Here is a 19,195-nt window from a genome sequence, read left to right as displayed (position 1 = left end):
GTTTTTTATTATTTTCAAATTTTACTTCACAATGTTTTAAATTAAAATTATTCTCAGCTGGTGTGTGCAACCCAAAACTGCTGTTCTGAGCAACTGTTAGCTTACAAGGGAGACCTGTGTTTTGAGGGGCAAAAGGTTCAGTATTTAACACTGATGCTGCATACACAATAAACAGAAGAATGAAACAGAGGATGACTTTTAAAGGGGAAGGCTGCAGCTTTATTAACTTTAGGGGTTTTCTCGCAGCATGAGATATGTAAGGGAAATGTAAGTGTATGTGTGTGAATGTAAAGCACAGTACTTTGTTGACTAAGTGATCTCTTCACAGAATCCAATATCTTTGCTCTCCTGGCTTGCCTAATAAATGTTCCAGATATAATTGCCTTTAGCCAGTAGAATTTCTGGAGAGTTTCAGGCTGAACACCGTGTACTACTTCTTTCTCCTGTGACATTTCTACTTTTTTTTTTTTTTTTTTTAAATCTCCTTTTTTCAGGTATCATTCTGCTAAGCTAAATTCTGAGCTCATTTATAATCAGGAAATTGAAAATAATGAACTAGCCTGGTTGTAAATGAGTGGGCCTATTCATGAAACAAAAAAGAAATAATCAACTCCCTAAAAGAAAAGATTATGTTCCTTCTTTCATTTTCATGTGGACTCGTTCTGTTCATCAACCCAGCCTCAGAATCTGTTTCAGCTTTAATGTTTGCTGCACATCTAACCAGACTTTCTTCCTTGGAAAAAGCTGCTCCTGAAGCAGTCAAGAAAAGCATTGCAATTACAATTATTCTTGTAAAAGGGATTAGAACTGCTTACGTGTGAAATAGATCACTGGAGTGCAGAGTGTCTTTATAGTGATAAAGCCAGCTCTTGGAGTTAAAGCAGCTTTTAGCATCATTGTGTCTAGTGGCTTGGGTCAGCTTCAAATGGTGGAAACGAAAGTCCTTCCTTGTCTGTTTTGAATTATCCATCATTTAATTGTAATGAATGTCCCCCGCTGTTCACTTCTTTAGCACGGATGTCCTTTTTAAGTAAGAAATCGTAGGCATTTCACAGAATCTCCAGCTTGAAATTCAACAGCTTTTTACTGAAGTTGAAATACAAACCACAATGTAATGTAAAGCTGGACCAGAAAATAAAGTCTTGAGTATGAACCTGAGCAAGTAGGCAGATGGGATGACCTAATGTATCTTTTCCTTCCCCAACTGCTGTGAGTGTCCAACAACGTTAACAAATGTGTATCTGAATAGCACCCTTCTACTTGGGGACACTCCACAGAACTGCCCATTCAAAAAAAAAAGTTGGGAAAGCAAAATATTGTAGCAACAGAATTCAGTCTTGTGCTTCTCAAGACGGAATTGTCTGATTATTAAAAACAAGTTTACATTTTATAATGACTGGCCTACTGAATACACTTGCATTATGCTGATAAGTGATGTCAGTTTTATTTCCCCTCACTCTTAAGTGGGCTAAACAGGGATTCTTGCTTCCTACTCATTCTTCTTATTCCCCCCTTCATCTCCCAGATTCATTAAGTTTTGTGGTCTTGGTTACGTTATTTTTTTTGCAGAAATGTAGGACTGAACAAGGGTGCTTGGAAAGGGTAAAAGTATAAGAGGTTGAAAATAAAGCTCCTAGGAGTAATCCAATTAAATCAGATATACTATGGGCTAAGTCCTAGGAAAGAGAGCAAGGGCCAAGTAAACAAGCTATCTGTAAAATCAGACCAACAAGTGCAGGGCTGAGGAACAGATCCATTAGTTTCACCCTTGCAGTAGCCACCATACAATCAGGCTGAGTCTGCTAATACAGGCTAGAGAGTGGTAGAGTGAACATAGCTTGCTGCTCCCCTCTATGTACACTCTGGGCCAGTGGATCCACATTATGTATTGAGCTACAGTTCAGCATCCCTCCAGCCCACCCACAGTTTTCACTTCTCCCCGCTCTTCCTCCAGCACTCCTATGCAGGGAGCTGGGCTCTACAACATGCAGGGACATATAGCTTTCCACTGCAAAAGCTGTCCAGTGCCTGGTCCCGTTCCCCCCACCATGTGCAGCAGAAATGTGGTCTGGAGGGCATGATTTCCTCCTCAGAAACTGGGTAATGATTGCACAAGATTCCAAAAGCTCTAATCCTACCTGACCTATAAACTTACATTTGAAAGTGTATAAAGATGTTTTAATTGGACCTAGTAATATGAGTTCAATATATTTTTGAGCTTTCCACTTTCCTTTAGAATCTCTTATAAAGGTTCTCCCAGATTGTGACAGGGCACTATTAGTAGTAACCTGGTCATTGGTGCACAGTGGGGCCCAGGCCAGCCCCCACTGGGGTGGAAAGGGAGTGCCACGCTTCCAGCTGCACCCCTAGCCTCACTCTACCCCCCCCCCCATCCCTGTTAAGCCCCCAGTCTCTCCTAGTCAGGGTCCTAATGGAGCCACATCCATAAACTAAAGCTTCTCACTTTGGCAAAATGCTTGGAGAGGATAGTAGCAGTACCTCGAGAAGAAGACAGGATGCTTGAATCATGCATTAACTGCCACTGTGGAAGAGGGTTGAAATTTCACCTACTTGTTCCTGTGAGTATTAAACTGGTCCCTCAAATATAAAGTCCTAATGCAAAGCCCTGGGAAGTCAACTGGAAAGGGAAAATGGATATCTGACTGTGTACATGCTGATTTTCATTTGTTTTTAATGGTATATTCTAAATATATGCTTAAGTTTAAGTAAATTAAACTGCAATATTTGTTAAAATGTCTAAAATTCCTAACTGGAAACTTGTTCTCCAAGCTCCAATCCACATGCACTGGTGTTCAGTCGTTTTCATTGCAAATCAAAGGAATACTTGTTTCTCACTAACAGTCACGGTACAGGGCTAATACCTCAATAGTATTAAGATGATTAAGGTTGAAGCAAAGTATTAAATGTTAACTGATCTTAAAGAGAACGCTTCCATGCTGTTTGTCAGTATCAGAAATGGAACATCCCTTCTAGATTCCTCTGGTCTGAGAAAGGCCTTTGTCACTGGCTGTTGGACCGCTTCTAAAGTCTCAGCTGAAAGTAAATATGGGTCACAAACCAAGTCCAGCCATAGAAGGGAAATCTTCACTGACTATGCAGAACCAACACTGGTGATGCAGCAGGAAGAGTTAGTGAGCTTTCTCTTTTACTTTCCTATTCGTGATTATAGGGCAAGGGCATGATGATACATGCATGGCAGTCTAGTCAGTCCTCTTTTGAAATGCCTATCCTCCACTTAGCTTGTCCCCATTGGACTGTTTCATAACAGGTAATGGATCAAATCCAAAGACCATTCAAGTCCATTGGAGTCTTCCTACTGACTCCAATAGGCTTTGGGTGGGATAAATTTGAATAGGGGGGAAAAGTATCCTTTCTATGGGAGGAAACTGGCTCTGATTTCTGCATCAGTGCCTGCAAGGTTTGTTATCTAACATTTTAAAGTCAACAAGATCTATTTGCGGGTCTTCTGCTTCCTGAATTAATGGTGTCCCAAGCAATATGCCCTGGTATCAAAGTTACTGGGAATATTTGGCCTGTGTTATGCAGACAGTCAGACTAGATGATCTAATGGTCTTTTATGGCCTTAGCCCACGTTACAGAGAGATTTGTAGATGTTATGTCTAGACTAGCACTTTTGTCTGTAAAACTTTTGTTGGTCAGGGGTGTGAAAAAACACACCCGTGACCAACATAAGTTTGACAGCACTGTGCACAGCGGCACTTCTGTTGATCTCAGCAGGAGACGCTCTCCTGCCAACATACCTACTGCCACGCATTGGGGGTGGGCTAATTATGCAAACAGGTGAGCAGCTACATTGGAGACCTTACAGAGGCACAGCTGATGCAGTACAGCTGTGCCACTGTAAGATCTACAGTGTAGACCTAGCCTTGGAAGGAATGTACATGAATGATTTGACTCTTTGTACTGCTCCATACAGCTTATCCAGTTACTGATTATGACCTATTTATTCATAGGACATGGCCCTCTTTTCTGTGTAGAAACTGTCCATGAATCAATTTTCTCTTTAAACAAATTTGTTCTTTGTGAAAATGATTCATGTAGCAGTTATGGATACGTCTGGGATCTTTGGGTTTTCATGAACTCTTGAGAGTGTGCCTAAAATATTCAATCTGTGTGATTGATCAGCTAAATCAATATCAAGTAATTGAAGAATCACACCAAATTTCTGTGCCCTAACTGGCTGACTTAACCTTCATAAGCATGAGGAGTGTCTAAAGGATTTACTGAGGTTCTTGAATCTTAGGAAAAGGCTGGAGGGTGAGAGAAAAAGGCATTCAAAATTTTGGGGGCATTTGGAATGGTTTCCTGCTTTCTCTTGATTAGGAGTGAGCATTATATTTGGCTTTGTTCAATTTTAAAATAGCCCTATTCCTTCCTGACTGAGGAAAAGAGAATGTGAAGTCAGGTTTTTGGCTGTGCACCATCTTTACATTACATTCTATCTGTCACATTCAAAACATGGAACTCGCTCTTCTGTTCTCTTCCTGACTCCTACCACTCTCTCCCGCAACACACACAGGGACCAGGAGGCTAGGAAAGCATTTACAATGTAAATCCACTTGTTTTGTTCACGGTACATTTGGGCACACCAATGTGTGCACACGTGCAGGTAAAATCTCCACCCAAAACACTCACGTGAAAAGAATCTAGTCATCCAAATTGTCACAGAAAACATAGGCTATGAATGTGGCTAGATCAAGCCTCAAGCCACATTTTAAATTGTAGATAAGTCCACAGATGGATGCTGGAAACTCACCATTTGTGAAGAATAGGTGGGCAAAGAGAGATGAAAATGAAGGTTATTGTACCTTCAGAATGCACTGTTCATCTGAAATGTCTACAATATTGAGCAGTATGTTTGTTTTCCTTTTAACAGATTTTTTGACTAGAACTAGGAGAATAATTCCTACTATATCAGTTCTTAGATTAACATTATTCAGATAATAATTTTCAACAAATAATTCTTGGTCTGTAGCTTGTTCTTCAGGAAGTGCAAATAGTTGATCATTTAAATTCTTCTTTGGCTGGGCACATAGTATGGTTCCATTCCCTGATTTGATTATGAAAAATCTTTAGAATTTGGTCTCTGGTTTGAATACCCACATTGCTTGGAAAGTGAATTTTGAGCTTGTCAATCTGAAATATTAGCTTAAAAAAACTAGCTCTTTCAGAAACCATTGTAGCCAGTAAATTCACTTGTGAGGTATTTGTAGAAACACATAAGGGATGTGAAAACTGTCAAAGCAAAATTATATAAAAAGTCAAATTAATACTCACGTTAAATATTTTGCAGTATTCACCCAGCTCCCATTTTGACCTTAGGCTCAATGAATAGTTGAAGTGTGCAAATACTCCAGGAAGTCATTAACAAACATTAACATTTAACAGTTAAGTAGATTGAAACATTATGGGCTTATACTTGCTGCAGCTGAAGATGGGGGGGGGGGGGGGGTAGTTCTAAATCATGTTCTTAGTCTCCTAGGGCAGTTTTGGCAGAAATGGCCCCCACTATAATTCAGAGCAGTTTAAGGGTTGCTCTAATTGTGTTATGGCAGGGAGAGCATTCTAATAGGGACCACAGTGAGAACTGTCTGGAGCACTTTGTGTTCCATACTCTCCCCAACACACTCTCTACAATAGGCTGGGAGCAGATGGTGCAGCACCACTTATGTTGACTTTATGACACCTGAAGAGTCCCAAGTTATTGGATTTGCTGGCTGCCTCTATAGGACAAATTTCCAGCTACTTTACAGAATTAGATAGTGCAAAGCAACTGGAATGAGGGCTTAGGGTCTGTGCTCAAGGGACACAAGCCTACATAATACAGGAAATCCAAGATGAAGTTGCAGCTCTGTCTATGGTTCTAGCTGCTGTAAAAGCAACTGAGGGCATACCAGTGTGTGTAACAAGGAAAAGATGCTCATTCTAATGCGGAATGTTGGTTTATCTGTTTGCTCACAGACTTTCCATTTAAATTGTTTGTCCTTCTGAATTTCATATTTTTGATTACAGTCCAGTTGTTTTTCAAATGAATGCAAAATGTTCTAAAATTCTCATTATTTACTCCAGAGAGAAGACTGCAGCTGCCACTGAGCCACTAAGCACATGCAAAAGCTGTGATGGAATGCTAAGTACCGCAGCAGTTAACATAGTTCTTCAATGCATTAATGGACTGAAACAAAAGAAAGCTACAAGCAAGTATAGTAACAAAGGCAGAGGAAAAAGCCTCATGAATAAAACTTGAACAATTGTACCAAAGAGAAGTAAAAATATCCTATGAAGTAAATGTTTAAGGCAGAAATACTGAAAATCAGGGTGCTGGATTATTGTAATGTGAAGGTACAAATGCTGCTTTGTGTTATGAGGAAACAATCTATTTTTAAGATATATATTTTAATGAATATGCTTTAACAACTTGCAAAAACTACACCCAAGAGGCAACCAAGAAGTAGTATACTGCTGGGGTGGCCATTAGTGCATTAACAGATCTGCAAAGTGAAATTTCAGATAGTATTTGTACATCCTATGCAGACTCAAGTCAATATTATTAGGGCCTGAAATAAACCCAAAGGCAGTCATTTCACTGACTTCATCAGGGTTTGACTCAAGCCCCTGATTAAAACTTAAAAATAATCCTAGAAAGAAATTTCTAATTGTGCTCCACACCCTATAAACAAAAACAATTTATCCCCCATCACTGGTTTCTCACTTACTACTTATGTGTTTCAGAACACCTCACAGACAGTTTCCAATTGATTATCAGACTTCAATTACCAGCAGTTAATTTCCACCTGTTCCTCCTGTAAAGCTGTGGGGTCTCTAGTTTGTACTGATAGTAAGTACTGAACTCCCTGCTCCTTAACCCTGGCTTAGAGTGGAAAAGCTTTTGGTCTCCTAGAGAATTATCCCTTTATCTGTCAACCTTTCTATCTTGCCCATCAGTCCTCATCCTGAAAGGAAACCTGCATAGCAGTTTCAAAAGACAAGCCTGGGAGCTTACATTCATAACGTTGCTAGACCCTAAAAATCATGGACTTAGTAAAGACACTAGATTCAGGGGCCCTGACTTTCTAATGTGCTGGGGGGGGGGGTGCTCCCCCAGGCCCCACCCCCACCAGGCCATGCTCTGCCCCACTCCACCTCTTCCGCACCCTCCCCAACCACACCCTGCCCATGCTCCTTCCCCCTCCCCCCGAGCCTCCTGCATGACACAGAACAGCTGATCGTGGTGGGCAGGAGGTGCTGGAGGGAGGGGGAGGCAGAGGTGCTGATTGGGGGGCTGCTGGTGGGTACTGAGAACCCACCTTTTATTTCCATGGGTGCTCCAGCCCTGGGTTTATAGCTTATTACAACAATCTCAACGAAGAGTCCGGTGGCACCTTAAAGACTAACAGAAATAAATCTGTTAGTCTTTAAGGTGCCACCGGACTCCTTGTTGTTTTTGTGGATACAGACTAACACGGCTACCCCTCTGATATTTACAACAATCTGTAACCCACTAACCCCCCTTTTTGTCCTATGTGTTAATGGGCCACTTCACCTTGCATGGTTGCTTAGAATATGTGCTAATTTCTTTATGCTAAGCTATCTCTTCGACCTCATATTTAGCTGTGACGCTCCAAGACCTTTCCCAGACCTGCAGAAGAGCTCCTTGTAGCTGAGAAGCTTATCTCTCTCACCAACTGAAGTTGGTCTAATAAAAGATATTACCTCACCCACCTTGTCTCTGGCATTTCTAACTGCCTCAGCTGGTGTTGGATCACAGCTAGAAAAATTACATTTAATATTATAAACCACCAGAGCACAAGGTCAGGTAACTGAGGTCAGCTGTCTTGGACAGCTGGTTCCTTACCCCTCTCTCCAGAGGCCTCCCTGAACAAAGCTGCTCTGTAGTCCTGGTGGAGGGTAAACCTACCTGCCCCTGAAAGAAATCCCAAAGAAGGGCAGATGGAAGTACTGCCACCTGCCTCCCTTACGACAATCCCCTTTAGAATGCAGTAGGCTGGACTAGCAGAAGGAGGTGCTGTTTATACCTCCCTGGGCCTGCTGGATTTAATCTGGCCCTTAACTTTTAAATTGCTGAAACAATGAGACATTAAAGAGATAGGGCTCCAATTCAGCAAAACATTTAAGACCACGCTCACCTTTAAGTACATGCTTGAAGGTTTTACTGAATCAGGGCCTAGATGACTTGACCAGTGGTGCACAGGAAGGCTGTGGCAAAGCCACATCACTTGAGTTCCAATTCACTGCCTCAACCAAAAACCTTCCTCTCCACATGGCTCTGCAATTAATTTAAGCCATGGATATCCTGGTATGTATATATCAGAAGCCCTGAACTCATGGGTAGAGTAGGAAGGGACACTGGGGGGCATTAACCCCACAAACTGCAGTGCGTTAACCAGAGCATGGCAACCCCAGAGGCAGCACCAAACACCCCTTCTCTCCCTCCCTGAGGCCCTGCCCCTGGCCAGGTTGGAGGCAGGAAGCCAGAGCTGGGCAGCACGGGGCGGCTTCTGCTCTGGCTGGTGCCATGGAGCAGGCAGCTGTGGTGCTCTCATGTCTAATTAAAAAAGGGATAGAGAATAAGATGGAGAATATCTTATTGCCCTTATATAAATCCATGGTATGCCCACATCTTGAATACTGGGTACAGATGTGGTCTTCTCATCTCAAAAAAGATATACTGGCATTAGAAAAGGTTCAGAGAAAGGCAACTAAAATGATTAGGGGTTTGGAACGGGTCCCATATGAGGAGAGATTAAAGAGGCTAGGACTTTTCAGCTTGGAAAAGAGGAGACTAAGGGGGGATATGATAGAGGTATATAAAATCATGAGTGGTGTGGAGAAAGTGAATATGGAAAAGTTATTTACTTGTTCCCATAATAGAAGATCTAGGGGCCACCAAATGAAATTAATGGGCAGCAGGTTTAAAACAAATAAAAGGAAGTTCTTCACACAGCGCACAGTCAACCTGTGGAACTCCTTGCCTGAGGAGGTTGTGAAGGCTAGGACTATAACAGGGTTTGAAAGAGAACTAGATAAATTCATGGAGGTTAAGTCCATTAATGGCTATTAGCCAGGATGGGTAAGGAATGGTGTCCCTAGCCTCTGTTTGTCAGAGGGTGGAGATGGATGGCAGGAGAGAGATCACTTGATCATTACCTGGTAGGCTCACTCCCTCTGGGGCACCTGGCATTGGCCACTGTCGGTAGACAGGCTACTGGGCTGGATGCACCTTTGGTGTGACCCAGTATGGCCGTTCTTATGTCTCCTATTCCTGTTGCCTGGGGCTGCGGCTGTTCCTCAGCTCCCAGCCCCCTTTGACTGCGCACAGCCAGTAAGAGCAGCTGGGGCCCCCGGACAGCTGGGGCCAGTGCTCACTCCAGACAGTGCTTGCGCTGTCCGGCGCTGGGGGTGCTGGTGGCCACACATCCCACTCGCCGAGCACTCCAGGGCTAGGGACACTGGGGGCCATGCTGCCTGCCCACCCGGCGCTCCGGGGCTGGGGACTGTGACGCCCACCAGCTCAGCGCTCTAGGACTGGCAGTGCTCAGGCAGCCTGGGGCTGGGGTGGGGGGGGCTGGTGGTCACAGTGAGGAGTCTCTGGGCTCTGGCAGGGGAGAGGATTGGGAGGGCCGGGGTCTCAGGCAGAATGGCCAGGGCCAGGGCCTAGCCGCCCTGAGCCGGCGGTTTACATACCACCCATGACCACGCCTATGCCCGAGGGCCTCACCCAGCAGCTGGAGCCCCAGAGCCCTGCAGGGCAAAAGCCCTGAGCCCCTTCATGGCTGAAGCCCCAAGGCCACCGAGGCTTATTTTCCCCCACACACACACACACACTGGGCCCCAGAGTTTTTATAGCATGGGGAGGGACTCAAAGAAAAAGTAGAGAACCCCTGATCTACATTACATACTAACATGTGACATTGTATTTTGAGCTGTACTATTCTGCAAACTAGTCTTCAGTGAAAATATAAGCAATCGTCACATTTTTGTGATTTGCGTAGGGCGATATATTTGCAGTGGTACTTTATTTTGTTTGACTTCATGTCCTAGCTATGTTAGAAGTTGGGTGGAGGGGAGGGAAGAAGGTGTGTGTTTGGAGTTCTCATTGTTTTCTTTTTTTTTTAGTCTGTGTTTTAATGTGCCTTTTATAGAAAGTTCTGAAAAGGATACCTGCGATATGTGATGACATTGAATAGTTATTTCTGGATGTAGAAGATCTTGAAATTTACAGTGTCTGATTTTTGTCTTCCTTGATTTATTGCACACTTGAAGAAATTAAAGTCGGGGCTAATTATTTTGTATGTAAATTCTCTAAACTGTTAGTTTACTTAAAATTATTGTTGAAGTGGCTGAACTTGTTGATCTATAATACAGACAGACTAAGATTTAAAACAAACAAACAAGAAAAATAGTACCTAAAATTAGGCCCTTATGTGCATATTTAGGCACCCAAACACCTGATCTTTCTGAAGTGACTTCAGTGCGAGCAGCTGGGTGCCCACCACATTAGAAAATAAGGCCACACAGACTGAGACACTGAAATATGGACTTACAAACTTACTAAGTACCTTTTTTAAAAGAGTGCCAAGTTTTTCTTTGTGGGTTGATGGATGAATTGATCGTCCATGTGCTAACAAAGATAGATTACAATCATGGTGACTGTTACTGAAAATCATCTTCTTCCAGTTAGTATGTCACAGCATTTAAAAGGCTGTGGTAAAGTTACTATTATGCAGTGGAAGAAATCTACTCTTTCCTTCACTTGAAAACAAATAGGGACAACTTTGATATAAGAAAAGTCCTAAAGAAGTCAGTCTGCATGGAAATACCTTGATTATATTAGAAAAACAAGTGAAAGTAGAGTCCCTCTCACTAACCCTATGAAGCCAAATTGTTCCTTGCAATAGTTATTACAAGGAGGTAAATGGAAACTCAGCAAGTTCCCACCTTCTACTGGGGAGCATAATAGGGTTTGCCTCCACCAACCTATGGAATCCCCAGGATCAGTATAGATCTTAGAGAATAGGTAGGAGACCAGATCCACATACACAATGGTTACTTGCCTCTATGCTGGCCCCTTTGTCCTCCTGTTTGCATAGCAGCATGTCTCCTGCAGATGTCATGTCCCTTCCTGCTTCTGCCCTGAAGCCTTCATTGTGGGGATGTTTCAGTGTGTACAGTGCTGGGATTGGAACAAGTTAATGAGGCCCAATTGGCATTAACTTCTATCAGTATGGCTCTTGGACCTATGGGGAGGAAATTAATTCTTCTGAGAGTGGCCCTACTCCAGCCCCACTCCTAGTTTTCCCCTGCCCAGTCCCTACAGAGCATCCATGGTGGAACTTCTGGGGGAGCGAGCCTGCACCATCTCAGCCCAGCCCAGCTGCTAAAACTGTGCTCCTCTCCATTCTCTGAAGTGGAGGGGACCATTTAAATTGTGGTGTGTAGCCCAGCTGCAGCAAATTGGAAAACATGACAGTAAACAGGAGCGACAATTAGTACATACCACAAGATGCAGCTTCGGATGACAGATTATATGGAAACTTCTGGTGTTGTGAATAAGGAACTCTGAGAAAAAGCCCAAGACCACAATTTGATTATGCCTCTTTGCATGTTACTGTTTCCAATGAATATTTACAAGCACTAGTGTAGGCTGTTCTGCCAAACTAATCCAACCATTGACATTGCAACGAGGATAAACTGCAGATAAGGAAGGCAGAATTTACAAGGCATGGAACAAATATGATAAAATTTAACTGACATGTTTTGGCAGATGTCTTGTTTATCTTCAGTAGCTTTCAGAAGTAAATTCAGAATGAGCCCATAACAATTTTGGGCTTAGAAAGGGCTCGAGACTACAGTGTGAAATGATTAGATGATTTTGAAAAGGGAGAACTCACAAAAAGAGCTAGAAGGGAAACTTTGTGACACTGATAGGAATTAATTTTACAGCGAATTCTGCTAGAATGTGTGGAAAATACCACAGCTTTGTTACTACACAAAGGGCTTCAGAAGCAATAGCAGTAGGAATGGAAGTTATGCATTCTTCACTTGGGAGGGGAAATATATTTATTCGAAAGGCTGAAATTAAGTAGTTCAATTAATTTTTAAGTTTTGCCTAGCAAAATAACCTACCAGAAATTCAGCCACTCTCACAATTTTTTCATGGCTGTACAAGAACTAAATATTCAGGAGAATCTCAGACTCTTTTGTGAAGGAGGAAAATTGAAATTTTCATACAAACTAAATCAATTAGGTCCAAAGAGTGACCCCAAGCCGTCTGAGGGCAGTTCCAAACCCAGAGAAGAAGGTGATCATGTTGCATTTATATAGTGCCTTTTTCCCCAAGGATCTTGAAGAGCTTGAGAACATTAATACATTAAGCCTCACAACCACTCTACGAGGTGGATAATTACTGAAATAAATCCACAGCAACCCAAGACATGTCAATTACACCTCTACCCCGATATAACGCGACCCGATATAACACTAATTCAGAAATAACGCGGTAACGCAGTGCTCCGGGGGGGCAGGGCTGTGCACTCCGGCGGATCAAAGCAAGTTTGATATAACACGGTTTCACCTATAATGCGGTAAGGTTTTTTGGCTCCCGAGGACAGCATTATATCAGGGTAGAGGTGTACTATGATACATGTCGTGGTCACTCTGAAATTCTGAGGAAGCAAGGCTAGAATTCAAAGCTTCCTACTCCAAATGTACAGCGGACTTGACTTTCAGAGATGCTGGGCCACTTGCAACTCCAAATGAAGGCAATGGAAACTGTGGGGCCCAGATTCTCAAAGGTTTGTAGCCACGTAGCTCCTAATGATTTCAGTGAGAGTAAGACACCTACATACCTTTTGAGGATCTGGGCCTATGGGCTCAGCACCTCTCAAAATTGAATTAGATGTTCCTACTACTTAAAATAGAGGATAATCTCGATTAGCTTTCAGAAGTATAGATCTAGTACAAAAAGACCAAGTAATTTACATCTGGGCCAAGGCCAGGAGAGGGGGGTGGGTGGGTGGGTGGGTGCGTGGGTGGGTGTGTGTGTGTGTGTGTGTGTGTGTGTGTGTGTGTGTGTGTGTGTGCCAAACTGTGGCTCGTGAGCAGCATGTGGCTCTTTTACAGTTAAAGTGCAGCTCATGGAGCCCCCCACTGCGCCCCCCCATCTCCACCTACCAGACTGGAGTGAGGAGCTCAGGCCTTCTTCCCAGCAGGGAGGGGGGTCTAGGGGCTTCAGCCCCACGGGAGGCACCTGCTGGGGCTGGTGGCTTCAGCAGAAGTGGGGCTGAAGCCCCGAGCCCCCGCAGGTGCCTCCCACGGGGCAGAAACCCGAGACCTCCCTCCCTGCGGGGCTGAAGCCCCAAGCCTCATCACCCTGCTGCAGGGCTGAAGCCCCGAGCCCCAGCAGGTGCACCTGGCTCTTGAACTTCTGAAGATTGTCGTATGTGGCTCGTAAGGTCATTATGTTTGGCCACCCCTGATATATATAAGTACAGAAAGACTGGATGATTTCCCTAAGGTCACACACAGAGTCCGTGTCAGAGCCAGGAACAGAAACCAGATTTTCTGGGATGCAGTCCCATAGCTAACCCACAAAACTGCTGCCTTATACTTCCTCCCCAGCATACAAAGGAAGCTCATGTATGCAAATAAAAATCCCCACACCTGCTTAAAAGTGCAAAGATGCACTGGAATATCGTATTAGTTGGTTAACGTCTTACAGGCATCACAACTAACAATAGCCAGGTAGACAGCTAGTTGGGGGATAATTGATATTTATCTAAAGACAAATTGGTTGTATGTTTTAACCCTCTTACTCACCCTATGATTCTTGCTTTTCCGCTTAGATTGTGTGTTATTGATTGGACAGCACCTAGCACAGATTGGGTACTATTGTCTTTTTAAAAAAAACTTTGCTTACAGTTTTGTTAGCCTTTATTTGCTAATGGTGACGTTTGCAGAAAATAAGCAATGCAGCCACAGATACAAATACAAGGGGGGAAATTGCATATTGCAAAACCAAAAAGTGACCTTGTATAAGATTAGAAATCAAGCACCAACATTTGAGCCCATTGGGCTGAAGATTTTTCACTGAAGCATGTGTGGGTTTCAGAATGTTTGCCAAGTCAAAGTTAAATACAAAGGTGTGAATTTTATTAAATAAGCAGCTAAACTCTTATGTGGTGATACTCATGCTTTCTTGATGTGGGAACAATTGTTTCAGTGGAATGCTGGAAGCTCACGGCCAGAGCTTTTGCAAAGGTGATTACTGCAAAGCTATGTTCCATAGATATGCAGTACAGGCTACAAGTAAACAGACAAAAAGGAAGTACAAGTAGCTGTTTTGCTATTTTAGGCTGGCTGTGTCCAGAGTGCTGAACCAGTTGTACTTCTGGGGAGTAAACTGAGGTATGAAAGTGTTCATTGAGCCCAGTTAATGTCACTGAACAAATGCTATAACATAAAAAGAGGAAATATTTCATAGCCACAGTAGTTAATAAAAAGTTTTCAATTTTAATTCTATATTTTTTGTTGAGTACTGGGAAACATAAAATGAGCCTAGGAGAATAAGACTTCTACAGTATTTGTTTCCTTGTATTTTAGCATAATAGACACTTCCCTGTATACGCAATAGATATATATATATTACTCACAAAAGCTACATGAAAAGTACATTATTAAGGTTGCAAAGTCAAGCACTCAAAAGTTAGGAAATGCCAGAACTAAGGTGGCCTGTGCAACCCTAATTCAACTCCCTTGTGCGTGTACAGTGTGATAGTCTTCAATTACATGATCACACACTATTTTTCCTCACAGGATCCTTGCCTTGTTCAGAACACAGAATGGACAATGCTCTGGGGAATGAATCAGGGCTGTGTTGTAAAGGAGATTGTAGTCTAAGCAGTGCTTCTCAAAGCCGGTCCGCCGCTTGTGCAGGGAAAGCCCCTGGCGGTCTGGGCCGGTTTGTTTACCTGCCGCATCCACAGGTTCAGCCGATCGCGGCTCCAATTGGCCGCGGTTCACTGCTCCAGGCCAATCGGGGCTGCGGGAAGGGCGGCCAGTACATCCCTCGGCCCACGCCACTTCACGCAGCCCGCATTGGCCTGGGATAGCGAACTGCGGCCAGTGGGAGCGCGATCGGACGAACCTGCAGACATGGCCGGTAAACAAACCAGCCCGGACCACCAGGGGCTTTCCCGACTTTGAGAAGCACTGATCTATAGGACCCCTGCTTCATTTGTTGGAGGAGGTGAAAGGTGTACAGTGAATGAAGCAGGGGATTGCAGGAACATAAAGGATAGTTGAGAGCTGGCACCAGGCATACTAAGCAATTGCTTAGGCCCCTGAGCAGCTCAAGGGGGGCTCCTATTTGTGTTTTATTATGTGTTGGGGGTGGGCAAAAATATTCTTGCTGAGGGCCCACAATGGGCTAGCACCACCTCTGGGATAGTCTCATGGTTAAGGCAATTGAATGCTGCCCTGGAGAATTGGATTCCCTCCCTCCCTTTGCCATAGAGTTCCTATGTTCTCCACCTGCCCCAACTCCATGTCCTCAGTCTCCTTGCCCAGTCAGTCCCAGTCCCTCCCTCCCAGCTCCTCGTCCAATATGTCTCTCTATTCCTCTGCAGTTGTCCGTCCCTACCCCTATTACCTATTCACCCTCAACTGACTCCTAGTCCTGTCACCAGGCTTCTCATCCAGTCTCAGTCTCCTCAGTTCCCACTGGTTTCCTGTCCCAAACTCTTTGCTCAGCCAGTTTCAACTTCTCCCCACCACCACTGGCTCTGAGTCACAGTCACCCACCACCACCACTGGTCTGGTCCCAGGCTCACAAGGCTCTTTTTCCCAATCGACTCCTTTCCTTCCTCTACTCCTGGGGAATTTCTGTGCCAAAACATTTAAATTCTGCATATTTTATTTGTCAAAATAACACAATATAATCATGCCAGTTTCAATTATTTTAGTAAGTTATTTCAAAATACCTGTCAGCAAGTATGTCTGTAACCATACAGGCAACAAAAAAAGATTCCCAAACGAGTACAGTATTAAAGAACACCCTACAACAACCCATAGGCGCCGACTTCTTCTGACATCAGTGGGTGCTCGACCCCCCTTTACCCCGCCCCGACTCCACCCCTTCCCTGCCCCCTCCCGCCCCCATTCCAATCCCTTCCCCAAAGTTCCTGCCCCAACTCCGCCCCCCCCCACACCCCCATTCCAACCCCTTCCCCAAAGTCCCCACCCCAACTTCACCCCCTCCCTGCCCCGATTCGACTCCTTCCCCAAATCCCCGCCCCGGCCCTGCCTCTTCCCCACCTCCTTTGCGGGGAGGGATAGCTCAGTGTTTTGAGTATTGGCCTGCTAAACTCAGGGTTGTGAGTTCAATCCTTGAGGGGGCCATTTAGGGATATGCGGCAAAAATCTAATTGGGGATTGGTCCTGCTTTGAGCAGCAGGTTGGACTACATGATCTCCTGAGGTCCCTTCCAACCCTGATATTCTATGATTCCTTCCCTGAGCATGCCACATTCCCGCTCCTCCCCCCTCCCTCCCAGTGCTTGCTACAGCTGTTTGGCGGTGGCAAGTGCTGGGAGGGAGGGAGGAGTAGAGATGCGGCACGCTGGGAGGAGGCGGCGGTGATAGGGGAGGAGGAGGTGAGGTGAGGTGATGGGGCAGGGCAGGGAGCTTGGCTGCCGGTGGGTGCAGAGCACCCACTAATTTTTCCCAGTGTGTGCTCCAGCCCCAGAGCACCCACGGAGTCAGCGCCTATGCGACAACCCGGTTCCTGTTTCTCTGTTATGCTTTTGTCAGGTACCTCAGTCTGGGTGTGACACACATGCCAGCTGGGCACATCTTGGGGGAAAACTGCCCCTCCAGTCGTTTAGTGGATTCCTGTTTTTTCACCCTGCCCCTATAGGGTTCCCATATTTCAAGTTCCCACTGCCGGGAGGAGAGAGAGTTGGAGGGGGGCACAGTTGGGAGGTTCTGGAGGGAGTATTTGGGGGATGCTGGAGGGGGTCTGTGTGTACTGGGAGAGAGTATTTGGGGGGAGCTAGAGGGAGTGTGTTTACTAGGAGGGGTATTTGGAGGGTGCTGGAAGGGGTCTTTGGGGGGTGTTTGAGGGGGGGGCTGGGAGGGGGTATTGGGGGTGCTGAAGGGGCATGTGTGTACTGGGAGGAGGTATTTCAGGAGTGTTGCAGGGGGTTGCACAGGCTCCCCTCCACAACCCAGACACCCGTGCCCACTCCACAATATAAAGATTTAACCGCCCCAGAAACAGTTTGAGTCATGCCTCCTCAGGCAGGCCCCCGCCCTTAATTTCCATCTCCCTCCTGGAAAGCAGCAGTCCCTCCTTGCAGCTCTCAGCTGTTGCTCCTGCCTCTCCCCACAGGGTGCAGTTTGGAGGCTCCAGCAGCTGCCGCTCAGGGAGAGGGCATGACAGCACCATGTGACTGAGCAGGGCTGGCAAACCCTGGCAGAAATCTGGGGGGGCATGTGAATCCCAAAATGCCCCCCATGCATTGCCTCTGCCACAGGGGAACCCGCTACAGCCCCACCCTTCCTCACACTTTGCGAAAGCCAGGTCTCCCCGGCCTGCTCTCATCCCAGGGCAGATGAGGTTCAGGCCAGGCAGCCAGAGCATGCAGAGCCAGAAGGAATCCATCCCCACCAGGCCAGGCACTCCGCTCACTACAGGGCAGCAGTCCACACTGCCTCCTTTTTTCAGGGCATTCCGGGAACCACAGCCAGCCCAGGCCTCCCGCACAGGTGCACTATGATCTGGGGAGCCAGGGTCTGATGGGTCCAGCAGTCCCTAGCAGTGGGCAGCAGCTCTGCAGCACCAATTCTGTGGGAAAAAATGAAATTCTGTGCAGAACATTAATTCTGCAAAATTCTGTGTTGCGCAGTGGTGCAGAATTCCCCCAGGAGTATTCCTCTTGAGCCAGCTCTTTCCCCATCTGTATTTGAGGTATGGGGCAACACAGAGAACATAGGAGATACTGTCTTCCTGCTCTCAGTTCTAGTACCTGGTCCCAGCACAGGGATGGTTCATGTGGAGTCTGGTCAACACTAGAGCTGTGAAAATAATATATTTTTCAGTTCACTCACAATTCCAAAAAGTTGCGGGGATGTTGTTGCTGTGTTTTTACATGTTTCTGAACTTTGAAAATAAAATTGAAGGCAATTTCAGGGGGAAAAAAGTCATTTTGAACTGAAAAATCGAAATCTTACATTTCAAAAATGTCTAAATGAAATATTTCAACTTTTTCTGAATTTTTACATGAACATTTCTGCAAAATTGACATGAATTCACAAAATGTTTGTGTCACTGGATCTGCATTTTTGACAAAGCAAATGTTTCAGCTGAAAAATTTTGCCCAGCTTTAGTCAGCAGTAGTGAGGGGATGGAGCGTGCGCAGTGAGCAGAGACTTTTGAGATTTTAGCTAATGAATTCTAAGATGTCTCTACTCAGCATGTGCACGTTGAGATTATTCAAAGGCTTATAACTTGGCCAAATTTAGGTGGATTTTTACAGAAACAGCATTAGACACATCCTTGACACAAAGGACACCCAGCTGCCAATTTTCAAGTTCCTGCTCCAAAACAAGGGGAAGCTAGAGCATCTCAAAGAAAAGGTCACCAGAAGTTTTTAACATTGCAAAGCAATGTATTTTTCACCTAGCATCATCTTTGGAAACAACTGAACCATTTTGGCTGATGCGTTTAAAAAAAAAATCAGCCTGAGGCAGACAGCTGGCATGGAAAATTTTCTCACAAACAGTTCAAGTTTGGCAAAGTTATAAGCAGTTGACACCAGAATCTTATAATGGGAAGTGCTGAGCAATCTTATGGGAGATCTTGAAAGAGGCAAAGGTGTGAGTGATAAATTCAGCTCTTCTTCTTAGGTCTCTGGTTAGACCCTTCAGAGACAGATCAGTTGGCTGCAGTTTGCTGCAGTCTTAATGAGGAGAAGTATTACTGGTCCCATTAGACATATGTGAATGAAAATCTATTTTTATTAGTATTACAGTACCATGAATGTGAATGGTGCTGTAAAGAGAAATTAAATACAACATCCATCTCAGAAAGAATTTACAGTTTAAGGCTCTGACTTTGCAACTACAACAGACCCCCA

The sequence above is a fragment of the Emys orbicularis genome, chromosome 2 (genome assembly GCF_028017835.1).
Source record: "Emys orbicularis isolate rEmyOrb1 chromosome 2, rEmyOrb1.hap1, whole genome shotgun sequence".
In the NCBI taxonomy this organism is placed as follows: Eukaryota; Metazoa; Chordata; order Testudines; family Emydidae; genus Emys; species Emys orbicularis.
This window is presented reverse-complemented; position numbering follows the sequence as displayed.